The 19,546-nt window shown below is 44.9% G+C and overlaps 1 protein-coding gene across 5 annotated transcripts in view; it reads left to right on the top strand.

The window, feature by feature from the left end:
* The window catches only part of MID1 (midline 1), a 584,284-nt gene that overhangs the window by 427,591 nt on the left and 137,147 nt on the right, over window positions 1-19,546 (top strand). Inside the window, exon 1 of one of the 5 annotated variants that reach the window (XM_081809188.1) lies at window positions 2,653-3,221. The exons of the other annotated variants lie outside the window; for them this stretch is intronic. The gene's annotated coding sequence lies outside the window, so the exon portion shown is untranslated. Of the gene's footprint in view, window positions 1-2,652; window positions 3,222-19,546 lie in introns of those variants that run through there. 5 annotated transcript variants of the gene reach the window in all.

Raw genomic sequence — 19,546 nt, forward strand, 5'->3', positions numbered from 1 at the left:
AGAGCTTAAGTTTCTTTTTTTTTTTTTAAAGATTTTATTTATTTGACAGACACAGCGAGAGAGGGAACACAAGCAGAGGGAGTGGGAGAGGGAGAAGCAGGCTTCCCGCTGAGCAGGGCGCCCGATGCGGGGCTCGATCCCAGGACGCTGGGATCATGACCTGAGCCGAAGGCAGACGCTTAACCGACTGAGCCACCCGGGCGCCCCAGAGCTTAAGTTTCTATGAGAGTCTTTTCCCTTCCTCACTGCGGCAGTGGCAGCAGTCAGATGGGTGTCCATGTCTCGGGGAAGTGGCCCATTGCCTTGCGTTTGCTCCCCACACACGTTGGTTGACCACCTGCTCCGCAGCAGGTACAGTGCAAGTGGCTGGCTTGCAAGGATGAATGGGCCACCATTCTTGCCCTTGAGAGTGTCATGGTCTAATAGGAGAGAGGGACTCGAGAGCGGAGGATGACAGTATCCCATGGAAGTGACAGGAGAGGTGTATCATGGTTGGCTCAAGCTGGTGCTTACCATCTCCTGATTCGGCACCACTCTTTCCAACTCTGTGTTCAGTGCCCTGAACACAGGGTGGGAAAGGAGGCAGTATTTGCAGCATGGAAACTGGCAAAGGCTACTACAAATCTTGGCTTTTTTTTTTTTTTTTTTCTGAGAGCTGGTTGTTAAACATTTACCAGCACACCACCAGGTGTCTATGAACTGCTTTATGAGCTTAGAGGGAAGGGATCAATTTGTCTTGGGTGTTGGGGAACGCACAGAAGAACATGTGACATGTGACCTTGTAGGATGGTAGGGGAGTGGGCTAAAGGAGAAGAAGGATGGCTGAAACTTGGAAAGGGCACAGTGATGGCGAGAGGAAATCCCAGCTCACGTTTACCTTTGAGATGATGACCGCAGAAGGCAAACGCGGTTGTGAGAAGCTTCTGTTGAAGGTGAGAAATGAGATGCACCTTGGGATTTAACTCAAGTGATACTGAACGGCAGCAGCTCTGGGTAGCTCCCTATGTCCTGGGGCTGAGGGCATACCTAGGGCAGGAACAGGTGCAGTATATCTCAAAGTGAATCAGAGTCCTTTGAGGGCCGGGCCGGGGGGGGGCAAAAATGCGGATTCCCAGGCTCCTCCTCAAACCAACAAATCAGATTCTCTTGGAACAAGAGCAAGGGTTTTGGGATTTGCATTTTTAACAGTCTCCCCAGAAGTTTTCTTGCACACTGTATTGAGTGTGCAATATTGAGAACCAATATTTCAGAGCTGGTACATCCATGGGTCTCAGTCTGGCATGATTTTACCCCCCCACCCCCCAGAGGACATTTGGTAATTGGCTATTATTGATTGTCATGGCTGTGAGAAAGCCACGGGCATCTAGTGGGCCGAGACCGGGGTGCTGCTCAACATCCCACAACGTACAGCACAGCACCCTCCGCGGAGAATGATCCGACCCCAAAGGGCAATAGTGCTGAGGTTGGTCTAGGTCATAATGAAGGGCTCCGAAATAAGTACAAGTCAGCTTGAGTCACCAGGTGGGCCCTTCGCCTACTAAGGTGGGGGGTTGGTGGGGGGTTGTGGACCTCTGGGTCCAGATATTGGGCTGCTGAGTTTTCAGAGAACGGGACAGAGTTCGTAACTACTAAGCCCATGTAGATGACACTCTTGAAACTGCCCATTCATTATCTGCTAACTTGTTATTTTTGTCTCTCATACAAGAATTTAAAAATATTCACTGAATTAGCCTCACAAAATTTTGGCCACTTCTTCTTTTTTTTTTTTTAAGATTTTATTTATTTATTTGAGAGAGAGAGAATGAGAGACAGAGAGCAGGAGAGGGAGGAGGGTCAGAGGGAGAAGCAGGCTCCCCGCCGAGCAGGGAGCCCGATGCGGGACTCGATCCCGGGACTCCAGGATCATGACCTGAGCCGAAGGCAGTCGCTTAACCGACTGAGCCACCCAGGCGCCCAATTTTGGCCACTTCTTTGGGAAACAAAATATAGCACAGGTGGTACACAAAGTTGTCTTGGCTCGCCTTGCCCTTTTTTTGAAATCCAAAGGTAGATTTGCATTGAAATCACACTGGCTAAGAGTCAAATAAAGTCGCTGTTTATGTGGAGTCAAGAAAACCCACTTTGGGAATTCTTTTTTTTGGGGGGGAATTCTTTTTAAGTTTGGGTTTAAGTTTATAAGAAGCCAGCTAGCTTTCCTCCCATCCTACTGAGATGATGGCCAGCTAGTCCCTGCTCATAAGTTCACCGGATCCGCTCTGTTGGTAAGGTGAGCCGTGGTGAAAGGTAGATAGGCTTACCTTAGAAATGGTCTGCTTGACGAAACATCCGTGTTTCTTTTTCTAATAACAGTATTATCTGAAATTATGCCTTGGGCCCTCAACAGATAAAGATTCTTGGTCATCTGTTGTGTTTCAATAGATTTGTGTGCAAGTTCCCATTTAGATTTGTTTTGTTTTGTTTTGAGCCTGGATATACAGTTCATCTATATGGAAATGAGGTGGGTGCCACCCTCCTCCCGAGGTGTTCTGCATAACAATTTGGTTTCCTCCCCAGTGGCTTTGCCGAAGTAGGACTTCGGGGCTAGACACCCTTTTCCAAAAAGATGGTCGGGTCCTGAATGTTGCCCTTTCCTGGCTGAAATAGTCGTGCCCCTTCCAAATGCTTTCGTGCTTTTAGGGCGCTCCTAAAAGGCAAAGGCCTTAAGGCCCGACGCTAGTTAGTTAGGCTTTGAGCAGACCCGAGCAGCGAGGTAAGACTAGAACTCATCCTTTACTTTGGGAGCAGTGTTTCCAGCTGCTTCCAGCCATTTAAATCCTGAAAGCTCCCTAATCCTGGCGGAGGCAGGCTTTCTGGCTCCCAGGACCCACCCCTTCCTCCTGATTGGCGGGGCTCCTCCGGGGCCCGAGGCAGCCACCTACGACGTCTCCGAGACCCGATTTGAAATAAGAGCCAGGCGGTTCTCGCTTCCCGGAGCCCGACTTTTCATAGGCTGGGAAGAAAAGCTGGAGAAACTTGACATTGTCTTGGGCAGAGTGCGTGTAGCAACAGATCAAAGGAAAAGGAAGAAAACGTGCTTTTTGCTGCCTGTGGATCTCACTGCGTTGCTTTTGTCTCGCGGGCTTCTTGTTGGGTTTGGTGTTTCCCCTCCGAAGAGCGCGGCGTGGGCTTCGAGGCAGCTCGCTCCCTGCCGGATGGGTCATGGAATTCTAAACATGAGGCAGGTAAGCACCCGGGGCTGCACAGGCGTGTGGAGAGGGAGGGTGCAGCCTGGGACCCCTGCGATGGTACTCCGGAGAGCTTGCCGGATTGGCAGATGCCGTGCAACTCCGTCCGTTTGGCGTAAAGACGGGGCTGCATTTTCCTAAGGGAACCGAAGAAGCCGATTTTCTGAGGGCCCCCCCACCCCTCTACCCCCTTCCCCACTTTGCCTCTAATTGTGATTGGTGATGTCAGCCAGTCATTGTAAAGGGCTTAAAAGCGGTTTGTAGAATATGTAAATCAATTCCAGTTTGCAGTCGCTGCAATGTATTGTGCAGGATTCATCTCAGGCTTTTAGCCTCTATCCTATGCTTTGGATTAGACTAAAGATAACTGAATATCCTGAAAAAGAATTACACGGGGCGTCTGATCTCATTTCGGCTTCTCATCCTGAGCACTTAACTGTGTTCATGGCTGAGAAGGCGGAACCAGCCTGAAGTGAGCACAGACAGCCCTTCCAGAAAAATGCAGATTTATTTTTCTGTTCTAGCGGTTTTGAAACTGTGTTGCTTCTGGACGTGAGAAGACAACCCTGAAGCAGTGAGCTGAGAAAGGCTCGGGATGACTTAAAATGAGTCTTTGAAAGGAATTCTAAGCGGGCAGCTTCTTCCGTGGCTTCGGGGCAGAATGATAAAATTCCTTATCAGCCCAGGCAGAGAGCTTTATAGCTTTGCTAGTAAGAAAGGAAAAGAAAAAAAGTGGGTGTATGAAGCCAGAAAAAGGGTGCGATATACAACTTATTCAAACTTAGGGAAGACTCTTATGTCAATATATGAATATCAAGATCACTACTCACAGAAAGGGAAGACAAGATTGGAAAAACATGCTGGGAGGCTGGCAAGGGCAGAGAATTACCAGAGGAGTGTTAATTGCTTTTGCCAGCTCTCAGTGAATCTGGGTGGGAAAAGTTAGCATCTGTACCACCACCAAAAAAGCTCTTCACTTTTTTTTTTCTAAATGGGTTCAGCACCCACCACCCCGAGCTCTTTGAGGGAGGTGATTTGCATAGGAAGCAAACTTTCCCTTTTGGGGCCAGGGCGAGGGGTTTAGAACTTTCTGTCCGTTTCCTGCCGCCTCGGGAGGTGGTGCAGAGCCCCCCCTGCCCCCCCAACAGACGGGCGCCAGGACCCTCTGCTGATTGCTCCCTAAGCAAGCGTGGTTGGCAAGTTGCTGTGAGTGCGGAAAAGCCCATTTAGACAAGCAAGTGCGGTGTGTGTTTTCAATGAATTGCCCTTGCCTTGCTGGACACTGGGGCCGAGGCGGAGTTTTTTTCAGTTCTGCAAACCTGAACATAAAAAGAATGGGAGCGACCCCATTCTTTTTATGCCGAGCAGTCGGATGGGTGGGCGAGAAGGAGCAAGAGGCCCAAATGGAAAGGATCTACAAGGAAAAAGAGGAGCGCAAAACAATTTTGACAAAGGTCCTTAGCTGGAACAAAGAAGTCATTTGATCCTGTGCAGGGCCACCTGTCCTCTCCTTGGTGGTGTCTGAGCTCAGTTTTCAGAATCCCTGTTGCCACACAATCCCTGTGGGATGGTGGCACTCCCGGAGCCTGATGCCAGAGGCATGCTGTCCGTCTTGGCATGATTTCCCTCATGCCTGGCGCGTCGTGGCATTCGAGTGAATTGGAATTCAGCCCGGTATTGAAGTTTTAAGGGTACCCATGTAATAACTCCTTTGTCATTCAGTGACTGAACGACTTTTTAACCCTCTGACTCTGTGTGTCTCGTAATTTTTTGGCCTGTTCCGAGGGGGTGGGGGGCTGTGGGTAGGCGGAAGGGGGGGAGAGCCATTGCTCATCCAAAGAATAGGGGGCAGTCCAGCGTTTCAAGCATCTCACACCTTGTTCCACAGCAGCTGTGGAGGGGATGAGGTGGTGGAGTTACTGGTGTGGAGTAAGCCTAACTTTATTTGAGTTTCTCTTGGGGCAAACTGCCGCGTCCAGGCTGGGTGAATCGCACCCACCAGCCGATCTGCCACCCCAGCCCGGCAGCCCCGGCCGGATTCGCAGTGTTAACTACCAAATAGGTCCGTGTGTCATCAGCTCGGCAAAGAAATCCAATCTCCTCTCCGAGGAGTGATCCGTCCCCAGGGCTGCACAATGCGGAACAATGGTGTGGCAGCCAAGAGACCCCTGCCACGTACTAGGTGTATCAGGTAGCCAGGAGCCGCCAGCAGAATGAGAAAGCTGCCTGCCTGGAGAGGAGATTCGGAGGGGTTTTGCTCTCTGCCAGGGTGGCAGGAAAAAAAAGAAGAAACGCATGGAAGGTTAATATTATTTGAGGGTTCCTAAGGTCACGCTGAGTGAGGACAAAAGAAAAGTGTAAACCTGATTTGCCTTTATCAGGCAGTAATTTCAAAGCGTGTGCCAGTCTTTCTCCGCCCTCTGATCATAAATGGGAAACTTTCCTGAAACTTCCTTGAGAAGGAATTTGCTCTGTTCCCAGGCGAAAGGAAAGGCATGGCCACCTGTTGGGGAGGCCCAGCCAAGAACAACAGGTTTGCCTGTGGCATTCTTGCAACTGCACATATCCTCCCCAAATAGCGCACCGCTCATTGTCCCTGTGCAGAAGAACAAATAATTCTGTCTCAAGCTAGAAAGAAAGAAGAGCAGCTTCTCCAGACAAAACTGCCTACCAGACCTATTTTGCGTTCTTAATATCCTGATGACTTCCCAAAACACTCCAAGGGAAGAAGGCGCACACTCTTATCTGCGATAGACTAAGACAGATCATCGCCTTTTGCCTTAGTGTGTGAAGGGGGAAAAGGAGGTAGTTAGCCAGAGCTTTAAGCAGCTGCTCAATTCCTGCAAGGCTAGCGTGGTGCTATTACAAGGAAGCTGTGACTGGCCTGTTTTGCATTCTTCGGATTGGAATTAAAATGCCCAAGGACATCTGGTTTAATAATGAATGTCTCTGTATTAATCTTTCCTTTGAGGATTAGAAAGTCCTTTAGGAACCATGAGCTGTTTATTTTCTGTCACATCCCCAGGAGAGAGCGAGGTGGCAGTTTGATCCTCACTGAGCAAATGGTGAGGTGAAGGCAGAGAACGGGCCAAGTATAAAGATAGGCAGCAGCTTAGGTGCAATTCTGAGGAGGATTCCTACCCACTCCGAAAGGCAGGCTACCTGTGCGCCCGAGGCTTGGAATTTGAAGTGATAGGGCTTAAAACAGGACTCCCCTACAGCATCCCTTTTTCTTACGATTCTGTAACCAACACGTTAGTATCCCAAGTATGTTTTACGGTTTCCTCCATTTGAAAGTCAAGCCTGTAAAAGTTGAAAAGGCATTTCTGTTCTCATTTGTCCCAACATTGAGATAGAAAGATACTGTACCCAGCCGGAATTTAAAATAGGTATCTGAGAAATGTTCCCTTTCAACAGCTGTTTCAAGTTTTTGCACATGGTTTGGAGGTCGGTGTGGAGGTCCAGCGTCTTCAGATGTTCGTGTCTTCCCTGCTATCTCTCCTTTGCAGGGAATGTTAGAATCACAAGACTTGCTGTCAGATTCAAGATTCTTATTGGTCATTTTGAAATATTCAAGTTGGCTTTTCCTTGCCATTCGTTATGACGTGCGTTCTTAGTTTGCTTGGCTGGGGACCGCATAGGCTGTGGGCAAATCCTTTAACTGGTAGGTGCATGTTATCCGCAGACATTCCAGCAAGTTTTAAGGCTAAGTGTGTATGTGGATGTCTCCTGGCTTTGATCCCTTGTGTGGTAAATAGACATCCAAGGTAGCTATGGCAACCTGGACTGCACAGTGTTTCGTGGAGTAGGGGAGGGATTTGGTCACTGGACAAAGAGTAATTTGATTAGAAAAAGGTGGGGCCGATAAGGACATTTTTAACCTGCATGATCTGAGGATCCCAGTTCATCCGAATCATTTGGATTTTTCTCGATAAGGCAAAGAGAATCCATGGTTAGCCATGACCAGTGTATTTTGCAGATGAAATTTAAATGCTTTTCAGTCAAACGGTGGCTACTTCCAAAAAGCAACTTATGAAACGAAAGGGAAAGCCAACACATGATCAATCTCCCTGTTACACTTAGTGTGAATGTTTGCATTTTCAGAACTTGGTGGGATTTTAAAAAGAAAGACCCCAATCTGATTGGGCGCTGTGCATTTCAGCTAGCCACCTGCAGAGGTCAGGCTTGAAGTGTCTATGATGGAAGGCTGGGCAGCGGCCGCCGCTGCTGGGAGCCGGATCGGAGGCCGGGAGAATTGCTCTGCTTACTTGGAACAATTAGTTAGCGATTCTTTAATCTTGTGACCAAAGCCACGATGAAAATGAGTTCATTCAAGGAAGAGAATATCAGATACGCTGTGATTAAAGAAAGGGCTACAAAGCCAGGTCAAACAGGAATCTAATACCCCATTTAGAAATGGGACAGTTTTATCAACATGATTCTTTCTGGCTCATTATCAACTCCTTTTATTTCACATGAAACTCATCTCGGGGGTTTTGTTCTAGAAGGTTGCTTACCTAGTTTTATAAGCTGGCATGCTCTAGAAATTTCTTTAAATGAAAGGACAAAATATTAGGGACCCTTCTGGATCCACAAGACCTTTTTTCCCCTCCTGGAGGAAAATACCACACAGATTAGGATGGTTAATGGCCTCCAGAAAGGTCAGAAAATTGAGGCACTGAAAAAAAAATGTTGAGAGAGGACTTTCCTAGAATAAAACAAAACAAAGCAAACAAACAAAACTAAGAACTTACCTGCTTTGTGCTATAAAAGAAGTTTTGGCTTAAAAAGGCAAACAAAAAAGAGATGTACTGATCATTTGTAATGCAAATGGATTTGAAGGTTTTATATACAGTCAACTGTTTATGATGAGTACAATAGAGAGGCTGTCCTTCATTCCTTACATTATTCAAGGACATTTGCTGAGTACTTACAGAAGGAATATATCCAGTAGTCCGTTCATTTAAGGTTTTTTAAATGGTTATTATATGCCTTTTTGGGCTACAGACATGATTTTAATATGATCCCTGCCCTCAAAAGACTTTTGATCTGATATATAGTTTATTGTGCCTGAAGCACAATGTAAGTTATTCATGGGCAGAATGCCTGCTTATTAATAACTACATTTGTATGGATAAGAATCTACTTGATAAATTGGTAGCCAAAGCTTTCTTGACCTTAGGAGACTTAACAAATGATTTGTATTTGTGAAGTTTAGTGAATTTTTAGCTACATATCCATTTGTAGAAAGTTATGAGTTCCTAGTTAAAATACATTTATCATAATTATTAAGTAGTAATATAACCAATTTTTATTTTTTTAATCTTTCTTTTTTTTTTTAAGATTTTATTTATTTATTTGACAGAGAGAGAGAGAGCACAAGCAGAGGGAAAGGCAGAGGGAGAGGGAGAAGCAGACTCCCCGCTGAGCAGGGAGCCCGATACGGGGCTCGGTCCCAGGCCCCTGGGATCATGACCTGAGCCGAGGGCAGACGCTTAACTGACCGAGCCACCCAGGGGACCCTAACCAATTTTTATCAATAGAGAAAATTGACTCCAAAGCAGTCCCCAATCCAGGAAGGCTTTATGCTCTAAGAGTTTGTTGTTTGAAACCCAGGAGGTTTTCCAATGAGAAATGATTCCATTTCCAGAACTCACTGTCTTAAAAAATAACCAGTCTGATTAATGTCAGATTCAGTTCTGAGTTTTGAGGACATGCCTCCATGTTACACAGGATGGGACCACAGAAGGAGAAAGAGTTACCATACTTTGGGTAATAGGCCAGTCTTGGCAATATCTGAAGTAGGAAAAGTTTACACTAGTTCGCACCTTTCTTTCTCCATCCTTCTGATACCTTCTGGGTCTCACTGGGACTCCCTATCCAAATATACAGTGAGTTGAGTTTCTGTAATTGCCCAGTTTCCCCTCCTGCCCTGCCCCACCTCCAAACCACACTCCTACTTCCTCTAGACAATGGTCTCTGGCAGGTGTTGGGGGAGAAGCAATATGTATGAGCTGAAGCTCATGACGCTTAGCCCTTCAAACCTCAGGATGAATCCTACCTTGGAGAAAAAGCAGGCGGTAGAGCCTGGATCTGCAAAAATCGGGATTGCCCTTTCCGGGACATTTGTGGGCAGGGTCATGCCTTTGGCAGATGGGACTGGCTGGTATGTCCACCCGTGGGTCCGACCTCTTCACTTGTTCTTTTCTTGGCATCCTGCCTCAACTTGGGGACTCACCGAGTCTTTGTGAGTGACAGCCAGGAAAGCACAAGGGGCCAATTGGGGGGAGTGATGGTACTTGTGGGTTTGGGTTGTTTGTAAGGATGCTCTTCATAAGCTCAGCGCTGTCTATTGGATTAGAATAAATGGAAAGAAAAAAGCTGGCGCTTCCTCTTATCCACACGCGTATTGGAAATGGTACGTATATTTCCAGTTAATCATTTGTCTGCCTATCTTGGGACTGAGTTATTCAAGAGCAAGAGTTACATCTTAATTACCTTTAAATCCCCGGGCCCAGGCACAGTGCCTGGCACACAAGAAGAATCATTACATATTTTATGGACGCACGCTAGATGAATTTTAGCAGGAAAGAGCATTTTCCAGGAAGCATTTTCTTTTTAAAAAATTTTTTTTATTTCTTTAAAAGATTTTATTTACTTACTTGACAGAGAGAGACACAGCGAGAGAGGGAACACAAGCAGGGGGAGAGGAAGAGGGAGAAGCAGGCATCCCGCCGAGCAGGGATCCAGGAAGCATTTTCAAGAGGAAGAAAGGGTGTTAGAAAGGTTGGGGAATAGCAAGGACTGAATGGATTGACATTAGAGAAAAACCAGAGGAGTTCGCTGTTACTTGACCATGTAGCCCGTGTGGTTGTGTTCTGGGTGTAGACAGAGCCGGGAACGTGGCAGGCAGTGTAGCTTATCCCCTCCCTGATGGGGCTGCAGAACTGCTTACGAAATGGGATGTGTCCTCCCATAGCTCAAAGCCTAAAAGCAACGATGGAATCTCCTTCTTGCTCTCATTGAGCCCAACCTGGCGTGTTAGGCCTTTGGCCCATGTGCAGTTGGTTTATTTTGCCAGGTGAGGGGCATGCCCAAGGTCTCTCAGGAACTGGGAGAATGTTTCTGAGAGAAGACCGAAGTCTTCTGCTCTATTCTGCGCATATGGGAGCCACATTTTCTCTACGAAATTCAAGACATATGCTGGACAAAGGATTTTCACTGCTTCTGGGTGTGACAGACTGAGAGTTATGGTTAAAATGATGAAATAGAAATTTCTGAGACATTTACTGGTTTATGGAGACAACGGGACGAATACATTTTCAAAGGGCCCACGCAGTAGACTCTGTTGTCTGTCATATGTCAAGTGGCCGAGTGTGGCTTTAGTTGTATGTATTTTGAAGTGGCCTTCCCCAAAAATTCAGAGGAAAGGAGCTGTTTGTGGACAAGCGCCGTTCGTTGAATGCCCTGCTCAGTTGCCAATACCTAGATGAATGGCCAGATAAAGAAACAGAGAAATGGAAAGCATCCCCAAATACTAGAAATCTATTTATTTAGGAGACACAGAGAGCACTGGTTAAAAGCGTAGCATGTGTGGGTTGAAATTTTCACTCGGAGGGATGCTTTACCCTCCATCAGGGAGCAAAGGTATGAGCAAGTTTACTTCTAGAACCTGAGTCTTCTCGACTCCCCATCTTACTGCCTTTTGACTACATACACCACATGCCTTCTGATAAGATATAATTTGGGTGTTTGGGGATCACGGTCTAATTTAATGTGCTAATAAATGCCAAGACAGTTCCAGTGGGTCGATGGTCTCTGGCGAGTCAAGAATCAGGAAGGACTGTACCCCTTTAGGAGCAAATACCGTCTGAAAAATTCAAATGGTCACATAGCCTTATCTTTGGATTTTGTGCTACTTTTGTCTACATATTCTTTGCTCTGATTTTAGATAAGTGGGAACATGTCAGAGAGTAAAACCTTTAGAGGATTATGTTTACACAGAAGAAAGTTGTAGGAGTGAGGGGAGTCCTTTTTTCTGCGAATTAATCAGGGTTGCTTTGTGGAAATAGTGCAGGAAAATGAAATGGAGCAAATAGAAGGGTGAAGCAAGGATGAGTCCTTCTACTCAGCATCTGGGGAAAGCAGAATAGAAAAATTGGCTACTCACTGAGGGACTCAGTGGAGGTTTTTTTCATTGGTCAAGGTTTAAAGAGGGTTTCTAAAGAGATATGGATGCTGCTGCCCTTTCTATGTGGCTCTGAGTGAAAGAAGGAGTAAGAGTCATGAGAACTGAGTGAGAGACATTTCTGAGTGTAGAAGAACCGTGATAGGAGACTATTAAATAATGAATATTTAGTGATCAGTGCTTCTCAGCCTGGAGGAGACACTTCCTGAATATTTTTAACATTTCCCCTTTCTAACATTTCAGCTGTCAGAATGGAATAGTTCACATGTAAACTACATTGTTTTGGTTTAACTAACAAAGAGTGATAAGACATAAATTGTTTGGGACAGCCCCGAACATTGATAACAGAAGACATTAATGCCTGCAGACACAGCCTACATGGTAAAATTCTGGGAGCAAAAATGCTTATTATGTTAGGCCAACATGCTTTGACCTAGTTTTGCTTTGCTGCTTGGAAATTATGTCAGTATTAGTTACATCATCCCCGCGGATGAGCAATTTCACATTCTTGTTTATTTCAGCAGCTTTTTATTCGTTTTGTAGATTTAGTTCTGACCTCCAAGAAGCCAAACTAATCCTCATTGACTTGCAGTTTCCTTTTGAAATGAGTCTTCTGCATGATAAAGAGAGAATTTTATGTATTAACAAAACAATCTAAGATGCAGTCTTCAAAGACATTCATTTCTCCTTGATCAAGAGCCACTGCCCTCTTGAAGGCTCCAAAGGCCAGCCAGTTTTCTGCTGATCAGAATTAGTCTCCCTTTCTTTGTCCTTTGGGGATGGAATAGATTACTGTGCCTAAGACTGCCATAGTGGAATAACAAAAACATTACAGAAGACAAAGCGCTTGATGGGACATTGCCCAGCCCATCGTCATTAAGTTTGCCCATTGCATATTTCTACTTTCTTTATCCAGTAGAAACTGGCCTGGCATATTTTTCCTATTTAACATTTTTATGGGATAATTTTCAAAATGAATTATTTCCTCCGTTGATTTCAAACACATTTTTTTCCCTGCCATTTAATACTTTATATCACTAGGGGAAAGAACCACTTAATTCTTTCATACATTTATGAATTCAAATCTTCAAAGAGTGTGAGTTCTTCCAGTGATCAACTTACATCAAATTTACAAGTATAATTTGCTACCAAAAGACCTTGAACGGTTTTTGGTGCACATGTTTTGGCATTCCTTATTAACAAATGTAATCAGGCAAAAGCCCACAAGAATATGTATTCATGGTTCCTCTTCAAAAAGCCACCGACAGTAAGCTCTTGTTTTCTAATTAAATCCCTTTGTTGTTAGCTCCCCTGCAAATCCTGTCTGAATGCAGAAAACCCAAGAAGGGAGCATCCCCTTCAAAGCACTACCAAACCTACCGAATTTTAGCCAGGTAAACTGCTGATTAGCTGTGGATCATTCAAAGAAACAGTCTGAAAGTCACTGGCCTAGGCCCAAGTCCTACCTGTGATTCCCGGGTGGGGGTGGGGGGCGGGCTTTGGACGTTGTTTGAAACCATCAACTCAGAATATCAGAGTGTCTGTCTTATCCTTATGTTACTTTAAATCCTGGCATCTTGAAGAAGAACTTCGTTGGAGGATTCCTGAAGTCCCTAATGGGTATATAAACATTGTCATTCCTAAGCTGCCCGAAGATGGGAAGCACAATGTCTCTGAGCACGATACCCATTTCTTGGGATTGATGGTAGACTCCCAGCATTTTTTCTGATTCTCGTAGGCAGACACGGGTATTTTTCCCTCCTCTTACATAAATCGAGGCCTTTCCCATACGCTACTTGCACCCTTTTATCCCCTGCTTTACCCTGGAGATCTTTCCATAACGGTGCGCAGAGCTTCCCTCCTTTTCTTGAACAACTGCGTAGCCTTCCATCTTGACAACGTACCATAATTTATTTGGCCCTTTCCATACTGATCACGTGGGTTATAGCCAATCTTTTGCTATTAAAACGCTGTGCATAGAAAAGCCTCGAACATTCATCAGTTTGTGGGGGGCAGGTGTGCCTGTATTATGATTCCTCAGAAGTGGGATTGCTGGGTCCAAGGGTGCCTCTGCGGTTTCTGATTTTGGTAAATAAGTAAACTTGCCTCCCCAGTGTGTGCAAGTGCTTCTCTAGAGCTTCGCCAAGAGAGTGCATTGTCCAACTTTTACATCTTTGCCTACTTGATACATGAGGAGAGGGATCGCTGTGTAGCTTTCCATTTCTCTTCTGAATGATGTTGAGCGTCTTTGCATGTATTTGACAGCCATTAGCATTTCGTGTGCAGCGTCTGTTCACATCCTTCATTTTGGATTGTTCTTGATATTCATTTTTTAGTCCATCTGTCTTTATAATAACCATTCACCGGAGGGATACATCTTGTTGACTGTCCCCAAGTATGTTGGAAATCATCCGAAGGGGACTCCTGTCATAAAGTAGCTAATTTCTAAAGATTTTATATGAATGAAGGCAGAGCTGGCTCCCAGCAGACACTCATGCCAGAGTCCAGATTTCTGGGCCTGTTTATCACTCTGTCTTCTGCTCTCTAGCCAGCAATGTCAAATGCCTGAGCTTTATAAAACACAAATAACCGGGGTGCCTGGGTGGCTCAGTCGTTAAGCGTCTGCCTTCGGCTCAGGTTATGATCCCAGGGTCCTGAGCCCCAGGTCAGGCTCCCTGCTCAGCGGGAGGCCTGCTTGTCCCTCTCCCTCTCCTCCCCCTGCTTCTGTTTCCTCTCTCGCTGTGTCTCTGTCTGTCAAATAAATAAATAAAATCTTTAAAAAAAAATAAGACACAAATAACCTCCGAAGTGTTGAAAGCTTGCTACTGAAGGTCTAATTCTGGGAGGACGCTCATGTTGTTAGTACTCAGTTTGTTGGAATTATGACCATTTTCCAAGGAAGTAAGAGGTTCCACTTTAAATACTCAAGACCCTGGAAAAGTCTTTAAGGCAGTAGTTTCCACTTTTCCTCTGAAATAGCAGATGTCGGGGCACATCAATTATAAGAGTGGTTTTTAATATTTCTGCCCCTTGGGGTGGTTCTGTATCCGCCTTCATGAAGACTGGGCTCCAACCAGAAGGGAAGAGTTGCATGGGTCTGAAGTGTCAGTGTATAGTTTTTCTTCTAATACGGAAAACCATTCAGTGCTTATAAATAGGCACAGCAAGTACTTACCATTTTATGGGAATGATCCAGCTACTTAATCATGATGATTGCGGTTACCTCCCCAGTAAAATGGAAATAATAGTCACATTACCTCTCTTACAGGGTTATTATGAAGATTAAGTGAGTTAGTATTTGTCTCTCACTTAGAATAACACCTCATACAGAGTACATACTCTGTGTGTGTTAAGTAAGTTAGAGAGTGGTGGTTGTCAAGACTTGTGCAGGGTGTGAGGCTTTGCCCTACTTGCTGGCTAACGCGTTAGCCTGCCACTGTTTTCTTGGCTGTTGGCAGAAGACACGAGACCCCTGGGTCAGAGACAAAGGTCTTTATCACTCACTGCCCAGCAAGCGGCATGAGCTTCAGGTTCACGCTAGGTCTCCTTGCCAGCCCCAAGCCCTGCAGGGTAGCCCAGAGCAGCCCCTGCTGGATGCTGTGTAGGTGGTAGGTAGATTTGCCCTGCGGGTGTGGATCCTGAGCTGAGCGAACCTGAATCTCTTAAAAGGGACAGTGAGTACAGCTATCCATTGCTCTCTGGGGAGACACAGTATGGTTCCCTAGACAAAAAGGTAGACTGAACAAAGGCCACTGGTGCTGGTGCCTCTGCTCATAGACTGCGAGGTGCAAGGGCTCCATGGACAGTCTCCTGCGGTGGTAGTAGTCCCGTGACCTGTCTTTGCACCTTCGCTCCTCAGAACCCTAAGACTTCCGCAGAGATGCTTGGGCTGGGAGGAGAGCGGTTTTGCCCGGACACAGCAAGAGGAAAGAGAGGAGGGAGTGAGAGCCGTCCTCTGGTTCCCTGCCGTTCCAACAAGAAAAGCTCAGGTGTTTTCTTCTGTTTTTCTGCTCTTCCAAAACGTTGGGCTTCTGATTAAGATTTCATTTGAACCAAGGCATCTTTCTTTTAAAAGCAAAAAACAAAAACACGAAAACACCAGGTCTCGTACAACGATGTTTCACATTATTTTGACAGTGATAAAACTACTATTTAGTTAAGAGAATCACTCCAGGCAGTAGATTTGGAAGCACAATCTCGGAGACCCTTGGGTGAGGACCCCGATATGCCACTTGCTAGCTCTTTGACCTTGGGTTGATTTCCTTAAGCTTTCTAAACTGGTGCATGAAAATACTGTCACCAACTGATAGGGTTTATGGAATGAGTAAATGAAGAACTACATATGAAAAATGAAATATAAAGTGCTTAGAGTACTGGTTATATATCAAGCATATAAGAAATGTTAGGTTACCTTTCCTTTTTCTGGAAACAAGATTTCAGGGAAGTCTGGGTTTTATGGGCATTTCCACTTGTTAGCTTCTGAATGAATACACACCCACCCATACAGAGGCATGCATACACACACACACACACACACACACACAGTGGAGTGATGTCCTATATGGGTGTAATAATCCCTGTAAAGTGTGAGAAAACTGTAATTTGTTGCTGAAAAGTATACCTTTATAGGACAAGTTCTCCTTATATGCTAAAACAATACCAAATCTCATTGATGGACATGATCACTTACCACTGGATTTCATGTGGCGAAGGAAAAATTCTTCTGACCCTTGTTGAAACCATAAGGAAGACTTTATTCAGGACTATCATGATAGCAACAGGGGAGAGAGGTCTGACTCAACCCCCACAGCTAGAAATTTATAGCATGATGGAAACCTATTAAGAGGAGACATCAGGGTAGGGGGATTCTTATTAAACCAACTTAACAGGATTCTTCCTGAAGGCAGGCCAGGGTGACCAGATATCAAGAGTGGGGGAATTCTTGCTGAGCTGACCTAACAGGATTCTCGCTAACATTGGGCTGTGGGGGCCCAGCAAGGATAGAGGCAAGGTCGAGGCCTAGTCAAGAGGAGGACTGAGGGAACCTGACTAAAGTTTGATTAAGGAAGGAGTCTTTGTCATATAACATAATCCAAGAAAGCATTCCTTCTTCATCTGTTTTATTCTTTACAGTGGTTCCGTGATTTTACAGTATTACACACCTTCTGTTTAAAACTCTACTCAGAACTGAAATTACAATTATACTCGTGTTTATGTGTTTATGTCCTTCAAGCAAAAACAAAATGACTAAGCAGAGCAGTAAATACAAAAGATAGAATTGGTGAAGGATGTATTTTGGAGGTCCATAGGCTTGGCATACCGAGGGCTAAGAACTAACCGTGACCAACCCTAAACTGTGAATGTGGCCATTTGGATGCTCTTGTTTCCCAGGGCTCTGTTAGTGTAGAAATGTGCGTGTGTGTTTTTAAAGGTTTTATTTATTTATATGAGAAAGAGAGAGAGTGAGTGAGCATGAGCAGGGGGAGGGGGAGGGGCAGAGGGAAAGGGAGAAGCAGACTCCCCGCCAAGCAGGGAGCTTGATGTGGGGCTCGAGCCCAGGACCTTGAGATCGTGACCTGAGCCAAAGGCAGATGCTTAACCAACTGAGCCACCCAGGCACCCCTAGAAATGTGGTTTTAAAAAAAATTTTCTAGTTTGAAATAATTATAGATCCTTCGGAAGTTGCAAAACAATGTATAAGGAGGTCCCATGTACCCTTCACCCACCCCTGTCCCCCTATCCTTAACTCCTGGCAACCAGTAATCTGTTCTCCATCTCTATAATTTCGTCACTTCAAGACTGTTATATAAATGTAATCATACAGTATGTGACCTTTTGAGATTGGCGTTTTTTACTCAGCATAATTGTCTGGAGGTTCGCCCAAGTTGTTGCATGTCTTGCCAGTTTGATCTTTTTCATTACTGAGTAGTATTCCATGGTATGGATGCACTACAGTTTAACCGTGCACCTGTTGAAGGATTTTTGGGTTGCTTCCTGTTTGGGGCTATTACAGATAAATCTGCTGTGAACATCAGTGTACGGGATGTTGTGTGACCATAAATTGCCATTTCTTTGTGATGGAAAGTGTGGTTGCTGGGTCATGGGCTAAGTGCATATTAAATTTTGTACTGCACCGCCAAACAGCTTCCCAGGGTGGCCGAACCACCGTACGTTCCCACCGGCGATGCGTCAGTGGTCCAGTCTCTCTGCATCCTCCCCAGCATCGGTGGTGTCCCTGTTTTTATTTCGGCCATTCTGGCAGGTATGCAGTGGTATCTCATTCGTATTGGTTTTTAAAAGGTGAAGAAATAATTCATAATCCAATGAGGCTGTATTCAGTACCTCCCCGGTAAAATTCTCACACCCACATGGGCCTATCTTGGGGCACGGCTGAATTGTCAAATTTCCCCGTGATTGCTGGCCCTTTAGCTGAGCCCTGGCTAAAATACTGAGAAGCAATAAAGGAGCAGTGTTGTGTCAAATAGATCTTTCAACGTTAGATTGGCCTTCGATTTATACTCTGAGAAACCCAGAATTGATACTTCCTCGAGACACCGCAGACCCACACTTCATGTATATTTACTTTGGGGAATAGATACATTTAATCCCGGGTGAAGAATTGCCGACTATTTAAATGTTCTTTCTCGGGGCGCCTGGGTGGCTCAGTTGGTTAAATGTTCTTTCTCTTCCCCCAAACATAGTCCCTTGCCTTTGCATTTGCAGGAGTTAAACAGAGGCGTGATCCAGCTCCGTCGTCAATATACGCACAGGTGGTGTATAAACACAACACACCTTCCCAGGCTCTGTGGACTTGCATCCTGAATATTCCCCGATACCCAGTCTAGATTCTTCCAGGTCAGGGTTCCTCAGCCTTGGCACTCTTGACATCCGGGGTTAGATAGTTCTTTGTGGGGGTCTTCCGTGCCTCAGTAGGATGTTGAGCAGCATCCCTGGTCTCCACCCACTAGACTCCAGTAGCAAGCCCTGCACCCACCCAAGATCTGACAACCAAAAATGTCTCCAGACATGCCAAATGTCCACTGGGGGCAAAATCCACCCCCCCGTTTGAGAATTACTGGTCCAGGTGGATGAGAAGGAGAATGTCAGCCTTCAGGTCAGCTCACTGGGTTGCAGGCACTTGTTGAGCATCCCCTTCCCATGAGGCAGGTTTGGGTGCCTGCCTGACTGGTCACTTCTGCTAAGTACCGATGTCTTTAAATTCACTTCTGCACCTTGTGGCTGAAAATTAGTGGTTAGTGGAGGAAGATGTCAGCCTGTTACAGAGCTTATATGAATTGAGGACACATAATTAAAAACAAAACCACGCAAGCGTGGTTTTAGTTTACTTTGTATTGATAGTTTATCACCTAATGTTAGGTATCATGACTATTTCAACAGATATAAAATTGAATAAATAATAAAATCTTTATAAAATGAGGTAAATCTATATGTGCATAGAGAGTTTCATAGAGAAATTGTCACAATCCTGGACATTCCTCTGATTTAACTTGTTTCACTGAATTCTCTAATGGTAGAGGTTTTAAGACATTTAAAGAACTCCAAAACAGGCAAGAGAAAATACAGTCGGTTTTTAAAATTTAAATTATATGATAAGAATCGTTACTTTATTATCTAAAATACATTTTTTTACCTTAAATTATATTTACAGGGTAAAAATAATATATTTTATATTTATTTTAATATGTAAATGTATTTTTCTATTTTAGAATTAAAATAGGGTGAAAATAATTATTGTTTGAAATACTGTAAGTAGTATCTTACTGCTTTAAGAGTTAAAATATGTATTTTATCTTTACATCCCAATTACAGGTTACCAGAGAAAAGCATAAACTATAACCTCGCGTGAAAATGACATATTACTGTATCAGTTATACAATTTATTTTATTTTATTTTTTTAAAGATTTTATTTATTTATTTGAGAGAGAGAGAATGAGAGAGAGCACATGAGAGGGGGGAGGGTCAGACGGAGAAGCAGGCTCCCCGCCGAGCAGGGAGCCCGACGCGGGACTCGATCCCCGGACTCCAGGATCATGACCTGAGCCGAAGGCAGGTGCTTAACCAACTGAGCCACCCAGGCGCCCCAGTTATACAATTTAAATTCCACTTTTATTT

The sequence above is a fragment of the Leptonychotes weddellii genome, chromosome X (genome assembly GCF_054177405.1).
Source record: "Leptonychotes weddellii isolate Sample4059 chromosome X, ASM5417740v2, whole genome shotgun sequence".
Lineage (NCBI taxonomy): Eukaryota > Metazoa > Chordata > Mammalia > Carnivora > Phocidae > Leptonychotes > Leptonychotes weddellii.